Here is a 22,459-nt window from a genome sequence, read left to right on the forward strand (position 1 = left end):
TCTGTCCACACTCTCAGCTAGGGCTCCACCAGCCCGTCTGGCCAGCTGCCTCTGTATTGTCATAAACAGGGCTGCCATGAAGTCACCTTGCCCAGGCTCCCTGTAGACGGCCTGATGTGTTTCTCCAGAGTCGAGATGGGGCGTGGAATTACCAGGTCATGCTTGCTTTCTCTTCTTTCCCTTCTTTCCCTTCTTCCCTCTCTTCCCCCCTTTCCTTCCTTCTTTTCTTTCCTTTTCTGTCCTTTTTTCCTTTTCTTTCTTTCCTTTCTCCCTCCCTCCCTCCCTCCCTCCCTCCCTCCTTCCTTCCTTCCTTCCTTCCTTCCTTCCTGGTGCTAGAGGGAACCCAGGGCCTTGTGCACACCAGGAAGCACCCCAGCCCTGGGTCTCACCCCCCAGCAGGCACTTTACATTTTAACAGGTATTTTTTAATTTCTCTTTTAAGTGGTCACACCAGTTCGAACTTACAAGGAATATTTTACAAGAGGACTCAGCGCACTCAAAACTCAACATCCTGCTGAATCTCACGTTTAATGTCACGAAGTCTAGTTAAGAGCCGTCACTCAGTCTCTGCTCTGCCTTTCTGCCCTAGTAAGTGGACATGAGGACCAGGGTTAAGCAGCCACCTTGGACTTCAAAATGGAACCCTCTTAATGATCATGGCAGAGCAAGAAAACAGGAGGGACCCAGGGGCCAAGATGATCACGGGGTCCCCAAGCCAGCCAGCCACTGTCTTCCTAGACTTTTTTGAGAGGAAAAAAAGTATCACATGTGGGCACTTTTTAAAGGTGTCCTAATGTCACAGCAGCCAAGCTGATACCATAAATAATACTATCACTAACTACTGAACTACAGGAAGAGTAAGCTATCAATCACATGGTGAGATCACAAAAAAGATTATTTTATTTGATCTTCCCAGCCATCCTACGAGGAGGGAGGTGGGAACTTGGTGTCTGGCTGCCATTGGTCTTGAGGCTGTTAGAAACGCTGTTCTCCAGTTACTTCCCCACTGTTGGAGAGGACAGGCCCCGGGATTCACTCTGCTGAAGGAACCAGGGAAAAAATGCTTTCCAAACCGCGGGGTTTTGGCAAGGAAAGCTCATTTGTTCACCCGTTGAGCATTTGTTTAGATTCCTCTGTTTTGAAAAATTAAGTGGTTCAGTATTTTAAATTTGTTCCTAAGCCCAGTGTAATGAATGACCTTTCTTTTCCTTAGGTCATTGCAAAGAATTTTCTTGTGTTTGTGGCTAAGACCTCAATGGCAGAGGCCCAAACGGGGACACAAGGCATGACTGTAGAGGTGGCTCAGGTCAAAAATAAGCTCTGAGAGGAGAAGGTGCCTGGGTTCCTGTGACTGCTCCCGTTTCCAACCTGACACACTCTTCTCCACGTGGGAGTGGCTGGGTCTGCAGAACAAGCCGGCACAAACTTTGGGGAAGAATTGCAAATTGCAAAAGTTGCAATTTACCAAATCTAGTTCTTCCCTTGGCTTTGGAGTTTTCTTTTTAAATCTATTGTTCTATTTATAGGACTAGAGTAACAAAAATCAGTCCTTGTTTTTGAGGAAATATTGACAAATATTGGTCCCATGTATAAACTTAGCTTTCAAATCTTTAATACTTAAATGTCTTCAAACATTTTAAACTGCATTCTAAGTTTGATATTCTAGATTTTCTTTTCTTTTTATTTCTTTCCTATTTTTTTTTTTTTTTTTTGGCCAAAGAAATATTGACATTTTATTTGCTAGGCTTGGGCTTACATACCAAAGCTGATGTCCCTAGAAAACCAGGTACAACAAGAAAGCATGATACCCTAGATTTTCTTGACAACTATTTCTACTGCCCAACATTTCTACTTGCTTAAGTATTTATAACTCTAACAAGTCACACTGTGACGGATCTTAAATTCTTTTTAAGCAATGTTCCGAGGAACACATTTATTTATTTATTAATTTAAAATTTTTTAATTGTAGATGGACATGATTCCTATTTATTTACTTACTTATTTCCTTATTTATTTATTTATTTATTTATACGTGGTGCTGAGGATCAAACCCAGTGTCTCATCTGTGTTAGGCAAGTGCTTTACCACTGAGCCACAGTCCTAGCCCCTTAAATTCTTTTAAACATGCCAGTGACGTGTGACAGCTTAGGAACACCTCTATTTAAAAATCATACACTTAAGCAATGATTTGACTCCATTGTAAATCAATCGACAAGTCTGACTTATGTGTCATCCGCCTGTGAGTTTAATTTGCATTTCCCCGATGTTGAACATAACTTTAGGAGACTTTGAGCCACTTACATATCTCCCTTTTGAAGAACTGGTTCAAAAGCTTTGCCCATTTTTGTAACTGAGCCGTCTTCTTGCTGCAGGGTTGTCAAAGTTCCTTGTATCTGTTACATATTCCTTCTGTGGTTTTTAGATCCGTGTAAGTGTTGGATTTCCGCCATTCTATAGCTTGCCTGTATTTTCTCAACTTTAACTTTGTAAGAACAAACTGTGAAACTGTGATCAAGTCCAACTATCAATGCCTTCTCTCAGGGTCTGGCTCTTCGTATTCTAGGAAACCATTACCCTCCCCAAGGTTGCAATGATTTTCTTCTATGCTTTCTTCTGGAAGTTTTGTGGTTTTAGGGTTTACGATTGAACCTGAAATCCTCTCTGGGCTTTTCTTGTGCATACTGTGAGGCAGGAATGCGTGTCATTTTCCCTATCCATGTTCCGCTTCCCAGCACGGGGGTGCAGGCCGTGCGTTCCTGAGTATTGAGCAGCGTTATTCTGGACAGGCACCCTTAGACCACGCGGACTGCCAAGGCCATGGCTCATGTTTGAGAGGCCAGCAGGGCAGGAGCTTCAGAGCAGTAGACCTTCAAAGGAAGGGTTCCCACCCAGGCGGGGACCCCTCCTCAGTGTGATGGAGGTCGCATAGCTACCAGGGATTTGGGACAGACTCACTAGAGTCCGCTGAAGATGTGGGTGAGATGTCCTGAGCTCTCCCAAAAAGGCTTAGGTCAGCGACTTCATGGCTTCGAGAGCAGGTTGCCCACTGCCCCTGACCTACGCGTGGGATTGGCAGCTGCCTCCCGCTCTGCTTGACCACGTGTCGCATGACTTTGGTCTTTAGCGCAGACCTGAGTGGTCCTGATGAGGCGGGGCGGGGGGGTCACTGGGCCCATTGTTAATGTGCTGATCTCACTGTCAAGTGTCCCACTCTCTAAAGGCCTGCAGACCTCTGGCCTTGAGTGACTTCCAGCCTCTCCAGACCCTCCCTGCATCTGCAGGATCACAGTCTTTTAGAACAAAGAGCAACATTGGTTGGATTCTGGAAATCAATGAAGTCTCACAGCCGGTGCTTCCAAGTTCACTCCCCAGACACAGACCAGGGCCAGTCAGCCCTACACATCAACAAAGATATTATGGTTAGCTAAAAGCAAGGAGAAAAGACAGGCCAAATGTATTAAAAAGCCAGAAATCTTGTCATTCTATTTGCTTTTTCTCTTCAGCAAAAAAAAAAAAAAAAAAGTAAAAATTGGAAGTGGAAGGAGGTGAGGGGTAGGAATTCTGGGAGTTAGGGTTAGAAAGCCTGCCCCCGCCTAGCTGAGAGAGTCTGCTTGGAACTAGTATTAGTCAGTTTTCCATCACTATAATGGAATGCCTGAGGCAACTAACTTATAAAGAGAAAATGTTTATTTTGGTTCGTGGCTCTGGAGGTTCCAGTCCAAGACTGATTGGCTCATTTTGGGGGGCCTCACATAAGGGTGGTGGCACATCACAACAGTAGTCAAGCAAATTGCTCACCTCATGAGCCAAAAAGGAGAGAAAAACAGAAATAGGAGGATACAGGGATCCTACAATCCCCTTCAAGGGCAGTTCCCAGTTACCTAAAGACCTTCCATTAGGCAATCCTCTCCTAAAGATCTACCACTTCCCGATAGTGCCCCCCTGGGGGCCAACCCTAAGTAAAGTCCCACCATTTTAAATGGGAAAAATTACAATGCATGACATGTTAACCCAAGCCCCCAAACAATTTCCTAAAATAGAACTACATACTGAAAATGCTATCTTAGTTCATTCATTCTGCTACAACGATAGCAGAGACTGGATATTTTATAAAGAAGAGGAATTTCCTTCTCACAGTCCGGAGTCCAGGGTCGGTGGACCAGGTGCTACAGGTTCTATGTCTGGTGAGGGCTGCTCTCTGCTTCCAAGATGGCGCCTGTGGCTGCCTCCTCCAGAGCGAAGGAGACTGCGTCCTCACCTGGAGAAAGGCAGAGGGCGAGCACACCTCTTTTATAAGGTCCTGAGTCCCATTCACAAGGGAGGAGTCTTCCTGGTCTAGTCAGCTCCTACATCCCCACTTATTATTACCATTCCATGGACCATTAAGTCCCAGCACCTGAATTTTGGAGGGCACACATTCAAACCACAGAAAATGCCTACTAAGAGTTGCAAATTTGAGTCCCAGGATGTAAAACGATCAACACAGGGCCTCCTGATCACCAGATGACACTAAAGTTTGCAACAAGCAGTTGGCTCGTGTGTGGTGACGGGGCACAGCCAGCCACACGTCTGTCTTGCTGCTTCTTGGTGCATTCTTCAAAATGTGTCTCCACCTTCTCTCAACAGTAGGAGAAATGCTACTTTCCCTTCCTGTTATTTTGATGGAAACACTGAATCAAATTCCGGGACAGAAGTACAAATTTTACTTTATAAATATTCATCCAATGATCGTGAGCAGCTGATTCCTGTGAAGCGTATGGATTGAAAGCAAAGCCATTCTTTGGGAACTCACTTCCTGGAGAGATGTTTGAAGGATGCCTCTACTTCTCTTCTTGGGTTAGGGAAGATGTAAGATCCCTCTCTTTGTCTCTCTTTCTTTCTCTCCCCCGGCTAAGGAATATGTTTGTATCTCAAACTTTGCAAAAAGTCCCCACCCACCCCACATTCACACTGCGACATTGTGACTTTTATAAGAACTCAGGGTAAAACTTCTCTCACAATATCAGGCAAAGCCCTGATTGAGCAAGCAGGTTGGTTTCTTTCTATCTTAGAGGCAGTAGGAGCCATAAATAAAATGAAGCACTTTCGAGTCCATGGTTTTCTATTTTGACCATGCAGAGTCCTGGGGATTCCTTCAAGACCCTTTACAAGTACCCACGAGAGTAAGGGGTGAGGCCTGAGGTGGTGACTGGGATTCCTCCCCTCCTGTTTTTCACACCAAGCTTCTATACATGCTCACCTTGGGTAAAAGTTTGAACAGCACTAATGCAATTGGTCGCATTTCCCTCTTTGCATTGGTTGCCAGGAAGCTCAGCATCTAATCCTCAGTCCACCACTAACAAGTGTCCAAGACATCCTAATCCACATTTTTGGGAAATCCATGTCTTTGACTTGCTTTTATTTTCCATATATATGTTTTGATATGTTGACTCAAATCCTTTTATTAAAAGAGCCAAAGATTAAATGAATGCCTTAAAAAATGGAGCAATTTTTTTTTTTTTTGAGATCTTGGCAGGTGGAAGAATGTGTATAGAAATAAGGCACAATTATGCACAGAGACCATGTGTGCATGTTAGTAGGGTATGTAATGCATACATGTGCTGAATACATTGTGAAGTTCAAGTTTTCAAAGTCAATGTGGTCACTTGGCTTTAGAGTACTTGGAAGATTCTGGGCAGAAAATGTATTTCCTCCAGGGCAGCCATGCCCTGGTTTAGACCTTAAATACTCTTCTTTATGGCTTAGCACTTTTTGTTTGGGATTGTTTTGCTGGTTGCCATAAAATGAGAACAAACACTTACCAAAGAGAAATCAGGGAGAAAAAAGGTGAATTTTCCATGACCTTGGTAAAAATGGGGTTTTCGTCCTATCTCAGCTGCTGCTCAGCTGCTGTGACTCTTGCTGTCCCAAAGATGGGGACTCCCACCCTCAGCTGCATGCTGGAATCTCCTGGGGAGCTTGGAAAAGTGCAGATGCCACAGTGCATCCCTAGGGAGGTTGGTTTAATTGTTCTGGGGCGGGGCCTCAGCGTGGGGGTTTTTAAAAGCCCCCCTGGAGGTTCTGATGTGCACTGGGATGGAGAGCCCCTGCCCTAAGAGAAGGAAAAATAAAATTAACAAGCACCTGCCTCCTGCTGTCTCTCAGGGGGCTTTGGGGTGTGGCTGCCATTTATGAGATAATGGGCCAGATTTGGGTGAAGGAGTAGAAGATTTGAAGGAAATAGATTAACCCTTTGCATTCTATAGGGTGCCTTTAGTTATTATGGGAAGGATCACATGCATATCCTGGCCCAGTGCGCGCATGCGTGTGTGTGTGTGTGTGTGTGTGTGTGTGTGTGTGTGTGTGTGAGACGCAGGACTCCTACAGTACAGGTGGATTTGTTCTAGGGCCTCTGTGGACACCAACCCTCCCATGCTCAAGCCCCAAGCCCCGTATGTATGTATGTTTTATTTGCATAAACCCTATGCACATTGTCTCATGAACTTTAAATCATCTCTAAATTATTTACAACATCTGATATAACGCAAATGCTATGTATAAAGTTGTTCTGTTGCATTGTTTAGGGAATAATGACAAGGAAAAAAAAAAGTCTGCACGTGTTTACCACGGACAAATTTTTTCCCAAATGTCTTCAATCTGGGGTTGGTTGAAGTTGAGAATGCAGAAGCAACCAGTTCACTGAGAGTCCCTATTCTGCTCTGTTCCCCTTTATTCCTTTAAAAATATTAAAGTTCAGGGGCTAAGAGAAATGAAATCCCTCCGGAAGACATCACAGGGCCCAGTTGACACGATCTGGGAGTGTTCTGAAAAGATGTGATGAAGCTGGGCACAGCGGTGCAGGCCTGTAATCCCAGCGGCTCAGGAGGCTGAGGCAGGAGGATCCCAGGTTCAAAGCCAGCCTCGTTAATTTAGCGAGGCCCTGAGAAACTCAGTGAGACCCTGTCTCTAAATAAAATATAAAAAAGGGCTGGGATGTGGCTCAGTGGTTAAACACCCCTGGGTTCAGTCCTGGGTACCAAAAAAAAGGTGCTGGGGAAGTGATGTGACCTTGTGCACAACAATCACATTGGTTGAGCAATTGCTGGTGTCACTACAGCCATAGCAGGAAGTGTATTAGGAGCATGCACTCAGCGAATTTTCACAATCGCAATGCAAAATGAGCAACGTATGTCCGCTTTTGAGGTGAGGAAATCAAGACATACACATGTTCTTCTAGAAGGCAGAAGAGCCGTCGCAGGCCTGATCCTCACTGGCTTATGGAAGAGCAGCCAGGTTTTCTGGACACTTTTGCTCAGCTCTGACATTTGGAGAGAACCACAGATACATAGAGTCAGCTAGGACCAGACCTGGGACCAGGGATAGTGAGGCCTATGCAGTTTGGGACCCTTATTTAAGAAAGAGAGCTACTAAATTTTTGTGACTCCAAAATTAAATTCAAAAAAAAAAAAAAAAAGCAAGTATTTCTTTAAGAAAAGAAACCAAACAAGTTCAGATTTTAAGAAGCTGAAAAATTGCACAATCATCACAAAATTCCCAAGTCCTCTCTCCCTCGGTTGGATTGTCAAAGTGCCAGTGGCCAATCCTACTCAGGGGCAAGTGGGAGCCAGTGGCCAATCCTACTCAAGGGCAAGTGGGAGCCGAGCAGAAGAGCCATCTCTACTGACTGCAGTCAAATGTCAGAAGCGGAGGACTTTTGTAAATTTTATAAGAACAAGTGACTATGGAAGCCATTTCTATTTTCTTTCAAGGGTCTTAAGAAAGGGACCCGAGCAAGGGATGAAGGAGCCCGGGAACCTTGACATGCGCTTCCCAATGACCAGGCAACTGGCAAGGAAGACTGGATTCTATCTCAGGAGCGAGGCTCACACCCGCCAGACCTGAGTTCATGCCTGGCTCAGCCACAAACCGCCTTCAATGAGCTAGGACTTGCTCATTTGTAAAATGGGCAAGCTGACAGCAGCTACCTCGGAGTGTCTTGGGGAAATTAACCAAGAGAAGAAAGGGGCTGGGGTGCAGCTCAGTGGCAGAATGTGTGCTTAGTATGTGTGAGGCCCTGGGTTCTGTCCCCAGCAACACAAAAACAAGGAGAGAGAGAGACAGAGACAGGAGAGTGGGTACATCAAAGGAGTACAAGGTTGCCAAATTTAGCAAACAAAAATACAGGACACTCAGTTAAAGTGGAATTTCAGGGAAACAGGACTAATCCCTAGTATAAGGATGCACCACCTGTTGCAGAGGAAGTATTGATACTCCAAATTAGTCCTTGTTTATTTGATATTCAAATGCATCTGGATGCTTTGTGTTTTACTGAGGCCCACATATGTCAGTGGTTGACCATGTTTGGGGCTTGGATCCCCTGGGTGTCCCACAGTGGAATCCTACATAATAGAGGGTGGTGAGAGGGGAGAACACTGCAAGGTCTCCATTTGAGACCGTTTATTGTGGGTAAGACCGAAGGCTGGCCATGAGGTCAGTGGAGTGTCTAAAATGGGCTTGTGAGTGGAGGGAGTTACAGGATCTCTTTTGGTAAGCCAGGGAAGCTCTTGAGGCCTCAGTTTTCTCGTCTGTAAAATGGGTGAGGGGGAGCAGGGATCTCTGAATGCCCCTCTCTTAGGCCCCTCTCACCGTGAAGGACACTTTTCATCATTCAGTGGCTGAATTCCCTGGCTGCTTCTGCCAAGACTATGGCAGCCCCATTTTCCCTGCCAATGCGAATTTTTTTCCTCCTCCATAGTAATTACAACTTTCTCAAGTCGCTTTCTATTTTTTACTTGATTGTTTGCTTATGGTCTGTCTGTCCGTGAGTGCAAGTTCCGGGAGAGCAGAAACCTGTCCGTCTTGTTCTAGCTGTACGGCTGCGCCTGGCCCAGCAGATGCTCCATCTTTGTTGAATGAATGAATGAATGAATAGGTGGCTGAACGAATGAGTGTTAGTGCCCTTGGTGAAGTCCCTTCAGCCAGCCTTTCCGTCTGGGGCCGTGCCTGGCTGCAGGAGGGTGTGCTGCCCCAGGAGGGTGGGAGGGAATCTGCGTGGGGTATCGGTGGGTGGGGAGGAGGCTGGGCCCTCGCCTCCTCCGGGACCGGAGAGCTAGCGCTCTCGGCTGCCAGCAGGCGCTGGGACAGTGCGCCGCAGCTGCAGAGCCCGAGCCCCGCGCCGCGTCGGCCGCCGGCTGTGTGCGCCCGCGGAGCCAGCGCCGCGCCTCGGCGCCCCCACGCGCCCACGCAGCGGCACGGGGACCGGGCGGAGGCAGAGGAGGGCCCGGCGAGGGAGGGGAAGGGCCGGTCCTCCCGCGCAGGCAGTGGCCGCGGCAGCCCAGGAGGCGGAGGCAGCTGCGGCGGCGACAGCAACGTGTGGCCGCGCTCAGCCCGGCCGCGTCGGACCCGCGCCGGCGCCCTCTCCACTGCGCGCGGTGAGTATGGCCCGCGGCGCCCGCCCGGGCCGCCCACCGGGAGTCGCCCTAGCCTCGCGCCTGGTTGGCACTCGGGCGCCCGACCTCTGCAGCTGTCTGAGCGCTCGGGGGCGCACGGCCCGGATCCGGGCTTCCGGGGCGCCCAGGGCCACTCAGGCACAAGAGCAGCGGGGCAGCGGGCTGATCCCCTCTCTTAAAGCCCTTCCCAATCCCCGGGCCTCAGTTTCCTTGCGCGTTTGGGGCGGGGACCAGCGACTCTCAAGTTTGCACTCCCGCGCGCGGGACAAGTGCACGGCGCTCAGGCAGTGTAGACGCGGCCGGGTCCTCCGCATTGGGTTGGATCGCTGGCCCTGGAGGCTCGCAGAGCGGTGCTCTCCTAATGGATCCGAGCGGCGCCGGGAACTGGAGACAAACTCACGCCCGGGGCAGTGGTTACGGGTAAACCGAGGAGCTGGCGAACCGCTGGAGTCCCGCACCGACCCGGCGCCCGCCGAGACTCCTCTTTCTCCATACGTTTCTGTTGAAAATTCAGTTGCGCTCCGCAGGGCGGATCCAGATCACGGCTTTTGTACCCGAGCGAGCGGGCAATCCCGGCGACTGCTTGAAGTTGGCTTGAAACTTAACAAAACTTCGCATCGAAAGCAGGTTTAGGAAGAGGCGAGGGTTTGTTTAAGGGGAGAAAGCGGCGGATGCACTTGGAATTGTTTTTTCGCCATGCAGTTTGGAGGTTAAAAGGCCGTGCCGGCTCCTTAAATGTATTTAGTGCCCCCCAATAGTTTATAAGAGCAAGGAGTATTAAAAAATATTAGAAATATTAGGAAAGCTGTGACTGGCAAAAAATACTCCTATCACAAAATCCTCAAAGCGCTTTCTACTTGAAAGGCTCCTACTTTCCCTAAGCCGCAGCTCAGCATTGACAGCGCGCACCCCTGCTGCTTTCTGGATTTTTTTTTTTTTTTTTTTGAAAGCAAGACCCATGCTACTGGTTATGGATACCCTTCTCATTTCTCCCCTTTTCTTGAAATGCTACATCATCTTTAATTACATTTTTTATATCACGTTGGGGTATGAATCACTGCTGGTGGAAGTACCTTTTAATTACCAGGTGTTGTGGATAGAGGACCCTGAGTCCTGTTGGCCAGGGCGAAGGGGAAGCAGAATGGTTTACAAACGACGTGGAAGGATTTGAGTGCTGAATTCTGTTTGAGTTAGGGAACCCGCCCCACCGGCAAAGGAAATTATAAGGAGCGGACAATTGTTGGATTTCAAACCGAATCTATTAATTCCAGGAGCCTTGCTTGCTTAAGTGAAATTTCTATTACCAGAGGAGGAGTAAAGAGCTAGCAGGCGCCGGACCAGCCTGGGGCCCATTTGTTACCACCTAACGTACACATCAGTCCACACAGGCTCCTTTTCAAAATAGTCTTTGTGAAAGAGTCCTTTAGGCAATTGTACCTAAGAAGTGATGCTCGGGGGCTGGGGTTGTGGCTCCGGGGTAGAGTGTGTATGAGGCACTGGGGTCAATCCTCAGCAACACATGCAAAAAAACCCCAAAAAATAAATAAAATGAAGTTTAAAAAAAGTGATGCACACCCCCACCCACCCCCTGACTTTTCTCTCTTCTTACCTTAAACTCCTCAAACGTTCTCTTTCCTTACCTCCAGACATCCTCAGACTGGGGAAAGTTAAGGGGAATTTATGTAACAAATGATAATGGTTTGAAACTTGACTTAAGCATAAAACTGTGTCTATTTTCAAAAATCTCCTTGCTTCTGGAGGAAACTCTAAATTTTGCAATTGTGAAAAATTGGGTAGCTTTGAACGAAACTGAGTGTTTTTTTTTTAAAGTAATTTGCAGGTCCTCATTCTCCTCTTGTAATTTTAGCTTCTCAATATTATTAACTTTATTATTTTATCCTAAAAGAATTGGCATTTTTCTTCTGCCGTGACATAGCTCCAGCGTAGTGCCTGTGTGTATAAGAATTCTCTATAAACACATAAATCATTTCCCTAGTATCAGATAACTAAAGGAAATAAAAAGATGTGCACCCCAGTACTTTGGGATTTAAAGAAAGCAGCTGTTTTAATCACTTAAGTTCTAGCATCTTCTTTTCAAACCTTTTGTGTTGCGTTAAACACATCATAAAGAGAGATGATTTGTTGACTTGTTACAGGATTACCATTTGGCAAAAACACCAAGACACGCTCTTTCAAATATGTGGTATATTACTTCTGCTTTAAATTGGATGTCAGAGATTTCAAGCCTTGTTCCAGACGGATAAATTGATAAAATTCTAGCTGCTGTCGGGAGAACAGAAAAGCCCTCAGCCTAAAGGCTCTGTGGTGTGGCTAAGTATATTTGGAATTAGGCTGAGCGAGGTAGGAGACCCCGGCAGCTTGTGAAACCAAATACGCAGTCCAAGCACGTCCACTTTAAGACGATTTTGGTTCCCCCCTGACAAGATGACTCCTTTCCCACAAAGAAGAAACCGTTTCCTTATTTTTTCAGTTACTTTTCCAAAGATAACTTGCGTTGGGCGCAAGAGACCAGAGTTATGCAGAAACCCGAGGGTAAGCGGCTCAGAACAAGGGCCATTCTTTCTCCTTTTACCAGATGTTTTTAGGTGTCCTCAGCTGGAATGCCCAGTTTGAAACTAATTAGGCCAGCAATAAACTCCTTGTATAATAAAATCACAGGCCCTTATGGACAAGAAGTGGGGTTTCCATGCACTCATGACAGGCACTTTTCTGGGCAGGGAGAGCCTGTGGCTGTCAGGAGAAATTGAGGGGGAGCAACGACATATTGCTTAGACACAGCCTGTGGCTAAAGCTCCAGGCACGCCGCCTTCTGCAAGTGGGTGTGTGGAAGCCGGGCCTGGGGTGCGGACTGGGGCAGGCCTCCTTCCCATCAAAGATGCTCAGGGGAGAAGGAAGTGTGTGGATCGGCTGGTGTCCACACAGCTGAGGTGTGTACTTCCTGCATTTGGGTGCAAAGGCTGGGAAAGGGCTTGGTCACGTGGCAGGGGAAAAATTTACCCGCCTCTTACCTGGACACCAAATGAAAGGCCATCCAGCCTGATGTTCAATTCCCTGGGAGAGAGAAGAACCCTCTTCCCAAAGGCTCTGATGAGGGGGGAGTTCCCCTAGTTTGACGGTCCTCCTGACCTGTGGGCTTTGTGCAGGGAAAGCGGCTGATTGGTAGAACTCTTCTGCTGTTGCCAAGACTGGGTTTTGTTGGGGGCACGCTTTTTCTAGCTTGCTGTTCTGAAAGAGGATTTGGCAGACTCTGCTCCAGAGGAATCTCCTTACAGAGAATTAACCCCAGAGTTGAGAAAACATGGCCTGTTGACAGAAAACACACACGCGCGCACACACACACACACACACTCCTGCTCACTCCCGGCCCTCTTCCGGATCCTCATCCACCAGGATCCCAACAGCTTCCTGAAGGCCTCACCTCACCCCCTATCATTTGTGTCTGTTCAAATAATCCAAAGGCACCAGAGAGGGAAGACCTGGAAGGCCAGTAATCAGCAGGGGCTCACGGGACACGGTGCTTTAGCTTCTCTCTTTGAAGGTCTTACCTGGCGAATCGTGTTTGACTAACACCTACTTTGACTCTGGGGAGGATAAAACCCCCTCAATCAGGTGACAAATACTTCCAGTGACAATAGCCCAGGCTGCAGTGACTGAATCAATGACAGGAGCCAGAGCTTGTTCCCTGTTGTGTGTGATTTGAAGTCGGCTTCCAGGTAGGAAGGAACCTGCCAGGTGTACGAAGGGAAGCGGGCGGAGGAAGCCCTCGACTTTTTATTTTTACTGCCTCTTTCTTGGCACTCGCTTTCATGACCATGGCTGCCTCTGCCATTTTCTTCACTTCCAGATTACATCCTTGTATTTCACAAGATGATGAAAGTAGCTGCCATTAATTACTTGAAGTCGGCTCTTTTCACCAGTTTTTAGGGTGGATTCTCACTGTAGCCCTTTAAGTATTAATATCATCCCAACCCTGTTAACAAGGAAACCGAGTCACATCACATGACTCCCACGGGCTCCAAAGCCAGTCAAGATGACAGACAGGCCTTTAGTTCTCCGTGGAATATGCACTACCCATGTGCTACAAAAACCCTGGCTCAGAGAAGTTCCTGCACCCTTTCCCCCAGGGAGACGCTGAATTTGGATGGTATTTAATGCACAGAACAAAGTATTTCTTTGAACCTGCCTTGATTTTTTTGTTGTTGTTGTTTTAAATGGGAGAAAAAAAAATCATATCAAGTATTCAGAAGACACACATGCCAGTTGTATTCAGCAGATTGGTTCTGGTTCTGTCAAGGAAAATGACTGTTTATTCATGAGGGCTAATTTGATTTGTTCCTTCGATGCTAAAGCTACACGTTTCAGTTCCTAAAATGAGTCAATAAACTTACCGGCAGTGGAAAGGCCCCGCCGCCTTACGGTAGGCATAGCTCAAGCCAGGTTTACTGGAAGGTGCTGGATCGCTCTGGGTGGGTGTTGTTCAGGGGTTAGATCATAAACATTTGGAGAGCAAAGAATAATTTGGAACAGGTGGTCCCAAGAGTCAGGTAACTGGAGCGATTCGTCTCTGCCACTTGGAACATTAAGGGAGGCCACCGGCGGCTTGAATGTGGGACAGGCGGGCTGCAGGTCAGTGGGGCCGAGGCAGGTCTCTTGGGGAAACCTGGCGGGATGGAGAGAGGGTCTCAGCACGCAGTCGCACAACTACAGAAAGCAGGGGCTTCGTCCGCGCTGTCATCGCCTTCTGGTGACGGTAGTGAGAGCCCAGATGTGGCTGCTCACGCTGTTTTGAAAAGCCTGTCTCTACTTTCAGATGCAGGCAGAAATTTAAAACAGGAACTCAGATGCGCGATAATGCCAATTTCAACATCTTTAAAAATGAACACAGCACTTAACAGAGGTTAGAAACTGTATTATCATCTTGCATCCTCGGAGCTGTGTCAGTTACATAAAGCGTGTGTGATTTCGATGGCCCTGGACTCCCCCCTTCTGCTTCCCTTCGAGTGTCTAGTGAAGTTAGATATTTTTATGTCTGCGCCTTCCCAGATGCAACAGATATGAACGTATCTGCTTGCAGTCATTTGGAGGAGAACCGTCAACTCTCTGGGAACGTAACTAAAGGAAAAATGATAAACTCGACATGCTTTCCTCCCCAAGAATGAGGAACCGGCGCCCGGCTCCTGCCTGAACGGAACTTCCCTTGTATCCTATCAGCCGAATCTGTCGGTTCCCCTTTCTTTTCTATCCATCTCCCAAGAACCGTCTTTCAGAACTGAAATGTACAGTGTATTCACCAAAAGACATTTTAATTTTGCAAAGAAAAATCATGCCAGGGACAGCCGGGTCTGTTTCAACCATTATTGTTTCTGCAGCGCGCATATTTTGGGTTTCATGGTAAGAGGTGGGTTTGCCAAGAAAAAAAATTACAGCAAGAGACTATGCTGAAAACATGAACACTTTTGTTTAAGAAATGGGAAAAACACGGAAGAATTCCACACGGTAATTGCTTTAGCGTGAGTTTTAAATGTCATTGTTTGACTTATGTCAAAAAGTCCCTCTTAGCTAATCCTCACATACGCCGTTACCAAATATCTCACCCTAAAAGTGGCAAATGTGGGTCTTTACTTCCATGATCTTTGAGGCTTTAAGAGAGAGCTTTCGTCCTGGTGGAAACGCTCCAAATTCTCAAATTGTGCAGGCCATTTTTTTAAGGTTACTTAGATATCGATTTTATTTTCTTGACCCAAAATGAGAAAACACAGGGAATTCTCAAAAGCTTTTTACAGGCTGCTATTATGAGAAGAGAAGCCAAACCAATGTGTATTAGGTCATGGGCTTGAAGTGCATAAATAAGCGCTAGGAAGGTCACCAAAACAGGGCGAAAGCCACCAGCCCTGGCTCCCCCGCCAAGCCTAAATTCCTGCCTGTTGGATGAGTTTGAAGTGGACTCAGGAAGCCGGTTTCTGGTCCTGATTCGATTCGGGTTCTGAGAATAGCGAAGACATCCCATGGTAAATGGAGATGGGGGCTGGGATGGCCGTCTCCATCTGAACTTTCCCTTTCACAGTTCCGGAGAAAAGTCAGGAACCATGGGGACCATCTGTCACTGCAGAGCCCCTTCCTGATGTTTGGATCCGTGTGGACCAGAGGTGGGCATGTTCTGCCTTCCTCTGGCCCGTTTCTTCCCCTCAGTTCCCTCCTTAGAGTCACTTTGTGGTTAAGATATTAATAGTATGTAAAACAATTTTTTTTTTGCCATTATCCCTACTGTGTTTTTTAGCTTGGGGGCGGTTTGCAGGGTGTAAGAACAAACCTTTAGATCTTCACTGATCAGCAGTTTACTGAAACACAGAGACGGACATAGTGTCCTCGGCTGTGTCCCAGAGTCTGGTACCAACCCAGGTGCTGATGGAAATTCCGCCTGGGGAGTAAACCTCTTCTTCAGAGAGACAGAAAAGGTGTCGGCACAAAGAGGTTGTTTTCTCTGCAGGGTGTGTGTTATTTGCACTTAGCAGGACTTTTGCTTCCGGGGTGTTCCAGAACACTGGTCTGAGCAGCACGGGCCTGAGTGCCCGGTGCGGCCGGGAGGGAGCCCGGCAGGACGGTGCCCTCTGCCCTTTTGTGGCTGGTCCTGTGGAGAAGAGCCAACACCCTGGTCTGACGGTGTCACACGGCACAACAGGTTGTGACTTGTGCCGCTGTTGCCAGCAGAGCTTGCCCCATCCAGCGTGGAAAAGAGTGGCTCCCAGACGATGGTTCGCCCCCGGCCTGCGAAGGCCGAGTCCCCGATGCTGTCCTCCCGCTGAGCAGTCCCCAGAGAAGCTGCGGACCCGGGCGAGGAGGAAGGGCGGGAGGGGAGGAGTGTCTTCAACCCAGCAAACGTCTGAAACGCTCGGAATGTCTGGGCGCTGCTCAGGCACCCACAGGAAAGGCACCATGACACAAGGACGTGGATGCAGGCTGGGGGGCGGCCAGAGCCTGGGGGGACTGCTAAGTGGAGACTTTCTCCAATCCCCTGGGACTCCCAAGTACCTTTAAGAACCTGACTTTGGAAATTTCGTCTGTCATTTTTTTTTTTTTTCAAGCTTATTTTCAGTGAATTCGTTTTTGGGTTTTCTTTTTTTTTTTTTTTTACACAAGTGTAGGACTTGTTGGTGACAACAAGTTGCCCGTGTTTATTGAACACTTATTGTGTGCCAGGTACTTTACTCAGCAAACACTTCGTGTTCTGTCTCCAAAAGCTGGTGGATGTGCGGGGCCATCATTATTATCCCTATTTGACAGATGTAGGAATTGAGTCTGAGGGAGGTGAAGGGAAGTGCCCAAGGCCCTCTAGTTTGGTTCAGAGCCAGGGTTAAACCCAGGTTTGGTTCCTAACCACTAGGATACCCAGCCTGCCCGCTCTCCGCTGTCATAGGAGCCGGATTCAGAAGTCAGTCTCCATTTGTGTTGCCTTATGGCTCTCAGCCCATGGTCGGGTGCAGAAGTCAGGCCTGGCAAGCAAAAGACACCAGCTGGTCCTCGCAGCACCTTGAACCTGCCCTTGTAGGAATTAATGAGCATTGGGGGTTGGAAGCTGTGGGGCTGGTGGCCAGTCATTGCTGTCACCTGGCCCGTGTGGCTTTCCTGCTGTAACTGCAGAGGCGAGGAGGTAGCACCGAGACCCTGTGGTCCACGGAGCCTAAAATAGCGACTGTGATACTTGACAAAAAGGTTCGCCGCCCCTGAGCCATGGCCGTCTGGGAAGACAAGCAGTCGGCAAGAGCGCACGCGCTTGGGACAGTTCATGAGGCACTTCACAGGTTCCGTGTTTGTCAAGGGCTTCCTGGGCTGGGGAGGGAGCCTGCGGTGCCTCCGTTGAGCTGTCCTTTACCCCTAGACCACTGTCAAGGCTGCAACCGGGCTAATCACTGCAGATCCAAAGGCCAGAAGGGCCGAATTCCCCTGGAGTCAGGGTCCCACGTGTTTTCCCCAGTGTCCCTGCCTCTTGTCTCCGGACCATCTGTGAGGGGACCGAGGGTGTTGCTAGGACTTCTGGAGCTTTCCATTGTTCGAGCAGCAGGATGGAGGGAAAGACCCCCTCTGCAGACCCTCACCCAGCTCAGCAAGGGTCGTGCACTGGCTCCTGTGCCGGAAACTCCACGGAGCACGTGGGACATGCCGTGCCTGGGCCCCTCAGGCAGCTCCGCGCTGCTTACCGGGCCGTGGAGATCGGCTCCCAGGCCTCAGCATTGGCACCGTGGGACCCGGAGAGGGCGGCTTGGGTGGAGACCCTTGCTCAGCATTTGCCAACTGCTTAACTTGAGACAAGCCCCCACAATTCACTGTGCCTCAGTTTCCCCTCCTGGTGGACGTAGTGCGCCTCCTCAGAAATTCACTGTGGAGAGCAAGTGTCAGGACTGGGTTGGGCGAATGGTCCATACCATACCCACTTCGGCTGCTGTGGTCGCCGTCATCATTAATTACCGTCTGTGTGACCTGAGCCAAGTTACTTAAGCCCTCTGAGCCTCGGTTTCTCTCTTTACAAAATGAGTTCGGTAATAATAGCAATGACAGTTGCAGCCGTCCTTAGAACCACTGATAATTTAAAGCAGACAATTCCTATGAAGCCTTAGCTTTGCTTTGGGGTTGGCTGTGTCAAGTAAGCCTGTTGAGCTGAGGGAATGACGTCCCTGGAAGCTGCTGGGCAGTAAGGAGGGGATGAGGGCTGTGATTAAGAGCACAGGCCCCGGACCTGAACCTCGGTCCTTCCGTACTTGCTAACTCAGCAGTCTTGGGTCTGGCCTCTCAGCCTTCCAGACGGTAGAGGCCATCCACGGGGTGTCTGTGAGCATTCGAGGTGGAGGTACGTACAAAGCACATAGCGGGCTGTTTGGCACATAGTAAGCACTCAATAAACGGTAGCTTGTATTATTATCACCCCCATCCCACGCTGCACCCCCACCTCCAGGAGAGCACCGAACATGAGTCCATTTTAATTTGAAAATAAAAGAACACATTTTAAAACTGCCAAACAGATTTAAAATAATATTCATTAAACAAAATTAAAATATTCTATTAAAGCCAGACTTTGGGCTCAGACCAAATTTTTATAACCCAAGCTTAAAGGCCAGGGAGTCCCCAGGCCACAATGGGGACATTGTGATTGAACTTGAGACTTCAACACTGCTACTGAGCGGTCTTTGAAATGCACGTTTCCCTGTTAAAATGAAAGGGAAGTCATGGGAAGAAAGAAATGAGGTTCTCGCTCCCCTCCTCAGCCTTAATGAATTTGAAAAAGGAAAACAAAAGATTTCTTTTTTTTTTTTTTTTTCCCCTGCTGCCTTAACCTGCCAAAGACTCACAGCCACCTTGTAACCCTGGCTTTGAATGATCCAGGTCTGATAGGCTCTGGGAGATAACATAATCTCAGTTGTATTCGTCACCAGATTTTATACACGGTGGACTCATCACCGAGAGCCAGACCCAGCAGCCCAGCTTTGTAGGTTCAAATCCTAGCTCCACCTCGGTTTCCCCATTCACAAAACAGCGGTGATCTTCCTCTTTATAGGGTTGTGTGGGATATGTAAAAGTTACCTGTCACTTTCTGTTATTGAATGAAACTTCCCCAGCCTTTGGGGACTTTAAAAGAATGAAAATATGCAGGTCTGCCTCTGAGAGTTATAAATCAAAATAATCTCAAAATTCAGAGCAGGGAATCGCGGCTAGAGGAAGCAGACATAGTGCCTCTTGCAGGACTTTTTATGTGGCAAGCACTTTCAAAAAGTGCATTTAATCCTTTCACAAAAAAAGTCTCCATGCTCTAGGGGTATCCGGTTAGCAAATGGAGAAACTGGGATTTGGTGGCCACTCAGTGACATTCCATTCCGTGTCTCTGACCCAGGGCACGGGCTTGTTCTCCAGTATGACCTGTTGTCATCCTGGAATAAACCTTCTAGAACATGCACGTGGACAGTTGTACTGGACTCCGGAGACTTCACCCTGGCCAGCGGTTATTTATGGCCTGTTCGTGCATTTCAACAGCATCCTTCCCTGGGGGTGGGTGTAGCTCAGTGGTAGAGTGCTTGCCTACCACAGGCAAGGTCGTGGGTTCCAGCCTCAGGGCTGGAAAAAACAGCAAGTATCCTCAGTGAACTAGGGTTTCTGTGGCCTTTACAGTGGGTGCCAGTGAATTTTTTCTTGAGACCCAACGGGAAAGGGGATGGAAGTGTGCTGTGACGTCCTTCTCCAGGTGGAGCTCCTTTGCAGACCTCTGCCATTCACACCAGGCAGGAGGAGGGGCTTCCTCCTCAGACCAGGCCAGGCCCTGTGCCCTGCTGTGGGGCTGACCAGTAGATTGCCAGAGGCGGAGCGGCTGCTGGGAGGATGTGGAGGTGGACTGCCCAGCTGCACCACTGACCTGCTGTGGGACTTGGGGCTGGTGGCTCTGGGCCTCTGAGCCCCAGTCTCCTCACTAGTTCACAGAACAGACACTTTGTACCGCAGATTTGTTATTCAGCTTAAATGGAATGGTGTTATGCAACTTCCAGTTCTGCTGTGGAAGAGATCTGCCCCGGAGTAGTCCAAGAAAGGGAGCAAGTGAAGGACACTGTGCCTGTGGGCATGCCTGCCGTTTCTCAGGTGGCTGCGGTCCTGGGATTTCAAGCCTTCTGGAAGAATCTTTTGGTCTTCTTTTGAATGGAGTATGTACCTTTCCCATATTGGTTTAAAATATGCATGAGCTTTTTTTTTTGAGAGTCGTGTTTTTGTTTGATCATGCATTTGGAAAAAACATGGCAAACATTTCAAACAAATGGTTTTGTGAGTTCTTACTGCTTAAGACAAATACAGTTTAAAAATCAAGTCTGTCAAGTAATTAATAGCAAAGGTGGCACCCAGGTATGGCCAAACTGATGAGTGACATTTGAGAAATGTGAATCAGATGGTGTGAAGTTTCCCCCACGATCTATTCATTTAAAATGAGATATTTTGCTCCTAAAACTTGTCCCTGCAAGTGGCTCATGACAAATCCCCCCAAATAACCAGAAGCTGTTACTGACTAGAATTGCAGTTCTGCACTCCGTGTTTTCAGGAGCATGAGATGAAAAGACAAGGTCTCCCAAGGACGTCAGCAGAGCCAGCGCTGGGCTCGTTCCTGTCTGGGCACGTTCAGTCTGTCTCAGGTCTTTGAAAGAAAGGCCAACCTCCGGGTGAATATGATGTCGATAACAATGACCCAGGTGCCAGCTCGACACCAGGAAATGTTCTGAGGGACTGTAGCCTTTGCCTTGGGTGCTCCTCCCCATGATTCTCTGAAGGCAGTGCCATGCTGCTCTCATTTAAGATGAGGAAAATAAGGCACAGAGAAGTTAAGTGACTTGCTCAAGGTCACACAGCAAGTGAAAGGGGCAGAGCCCAGGCCTTGCAGGCAGGCGTGTAGTTCTTCAGGTTGTCCTCTTACTCCCTGCACCCCCGCCTCTTTAAACACAGGAAGAATCAGACTCGCCTTCTCCTTGGCCCCCCTTAACTCCACGATGAGTTAACAAAGGACAGGCACGGGAAGCCACCAAAGGGGACATTAAGTCTTAGTAGCAATTTTCTGGTTCTTTTTCGAGGGTGGACTCGTGTTCTGTAATGGCCTCAGCTGCTGCTTGGCACAGGAGCTCAGAGCCGCTCTGCTGGGTTCAAGGCCAGGTCTCCTCCAGCCCGGGTCGGGCATGTTCTTAGAAACGCCACTGGGTGGTTTCCTCGTGAGCGGTCGTTCTCACGCAAACCCGGGTGGCACAGCCACTGACGCCGCGCCGTCGAGGCTCCGCGGCTGCCTGACTCGCTCGGCATCCTGCGCGCCTCCTCGGCTGTGGCGGGAGTGCACTGTGGACCCTCGGTGACCGCACAGCACCTGCCGCGGGGCGCCCGTCACCAGGCCCGCGGGCCGGCCTCAGCCATGCGGCGCTGTGTGTTGGTGCCCACGGCAGCACCGCAGGTCTCTGCGCCAGCACAAAGCAGCGCCCGGTGGGAAGCTCTGCACCCCACTGTCGCCTCAGGGGCCAGGCTGTGTAGGCGGCGGATCACACCGCCTGGAGACCTGGGGCGCACTGAGCTCGTCCCAGCCGGGTTCCCTGCACGAAGTGAGGAAGCAGGGTCTGTGTTGCAGGAGCCCACAGGTGACACCTGACACGCGCAGTGATTGTTAAAACTAGCTATTGAAACCACACTCCCTGCAGGGACCTTTGGTCATCCAGGACGGCAGGGAGGAAAGGGCCCCCGAGATCGAGGGTTAAGCTAAGAAGCGGCTCGGGTGTTTTCAAATGGCTTAAGACTGAGCGGAAGAGACTGGCCCCTAGCTGTCCTCCACCCCACCCAAGAAGTCACCAGTCTGTCGTCAGCAGGTGACCTGGAAGCCAGAGCCACTGGGGACCAGCACCTGCAGAGGCCAGGGGAGGGGTTCAACCCCTTTTGGGGCCTGTCTGTGGCCGAGTGGAGACGCCCAGTCCTGTCTCAAGAACAGCCAGAGACCCAGGGTGGCGTGGGTCAGAGACAGAGAGGAACAAGAGCTGGGCCTGACCCTCCTGTGGCTGTCCAGTGTCAGCCGGAGGCTAATTTTCGGATTGTTGCTTTACTCTTGTTTCCTGTCTTCTGTTGAGGAAGCGTGTTTTTCTCCAGAAGCATCTGCCTAGTTTCCAATAACCAGGGGAGGGGCAGGCCTGGCTTCACCTGCGTTCACCTTCCTCTGTCCCCGCAGCCTGTCCCTCTCCCTCTAGAGTGTGGAACTACATTCATTCATTCCTCCAAAATTCGTGCGGAGCACCTGCTGTCGATCAGGCCCTGCTCCAGACACAGGGAATGCAGCTGAGGACAAAAGGGACCCAAATCTGCTCCACCGTGGAGTTGCAATTAAATGGAAGAGACAGAAAATGAGCACATAAATATGTCAGATGCTGATAAGTTTGGGAGGGAGTAATCAAGAACAGGTGTCCAGAAAGTGCTCCAGGGAGGGAGGCCTCTGCGAGCACAGGGAGGAGTGAGGAGAACAT

At 48.9% G+C, this 22,459-nt stretch overlaps 1 protein-coding gene across 1 annotated transcript in view; it reads left to right on the forward strand.

Annotated features, from left to right (window-relative positions):
• The first annotated feature begins 9,088 nt into the window (after positions 1-9,088).
• The window catches only part of EYA2 (EYA transcriptional coactivator and phosphatase 2), a 205,322-nt gene continuing 191,951 nt past the window's right edge, over positions 9,089-22,459 (forward strand). Inside the window, exon 1 of the mRNA XM_079127952.1 lies at positions 9,089-9,410. The gene's annotated coding sequence lies outside the window, so the exon portion shown is untranslated. The remainder of the gene's footprint in view (positions 9,411-22,459) is intronic.

The sequence above is a fragment of the Sciurus vulgaris genome (assembly GCF_902686455.1).
Source record: "Sciurus vulgaris genome assembly, chromosome: 2".
NCBI lineage: Eukaryota > Metazoa > Chordata > Mammalia > Rodentia > Sciuridae > Sciurus > Sciurus vulgaris.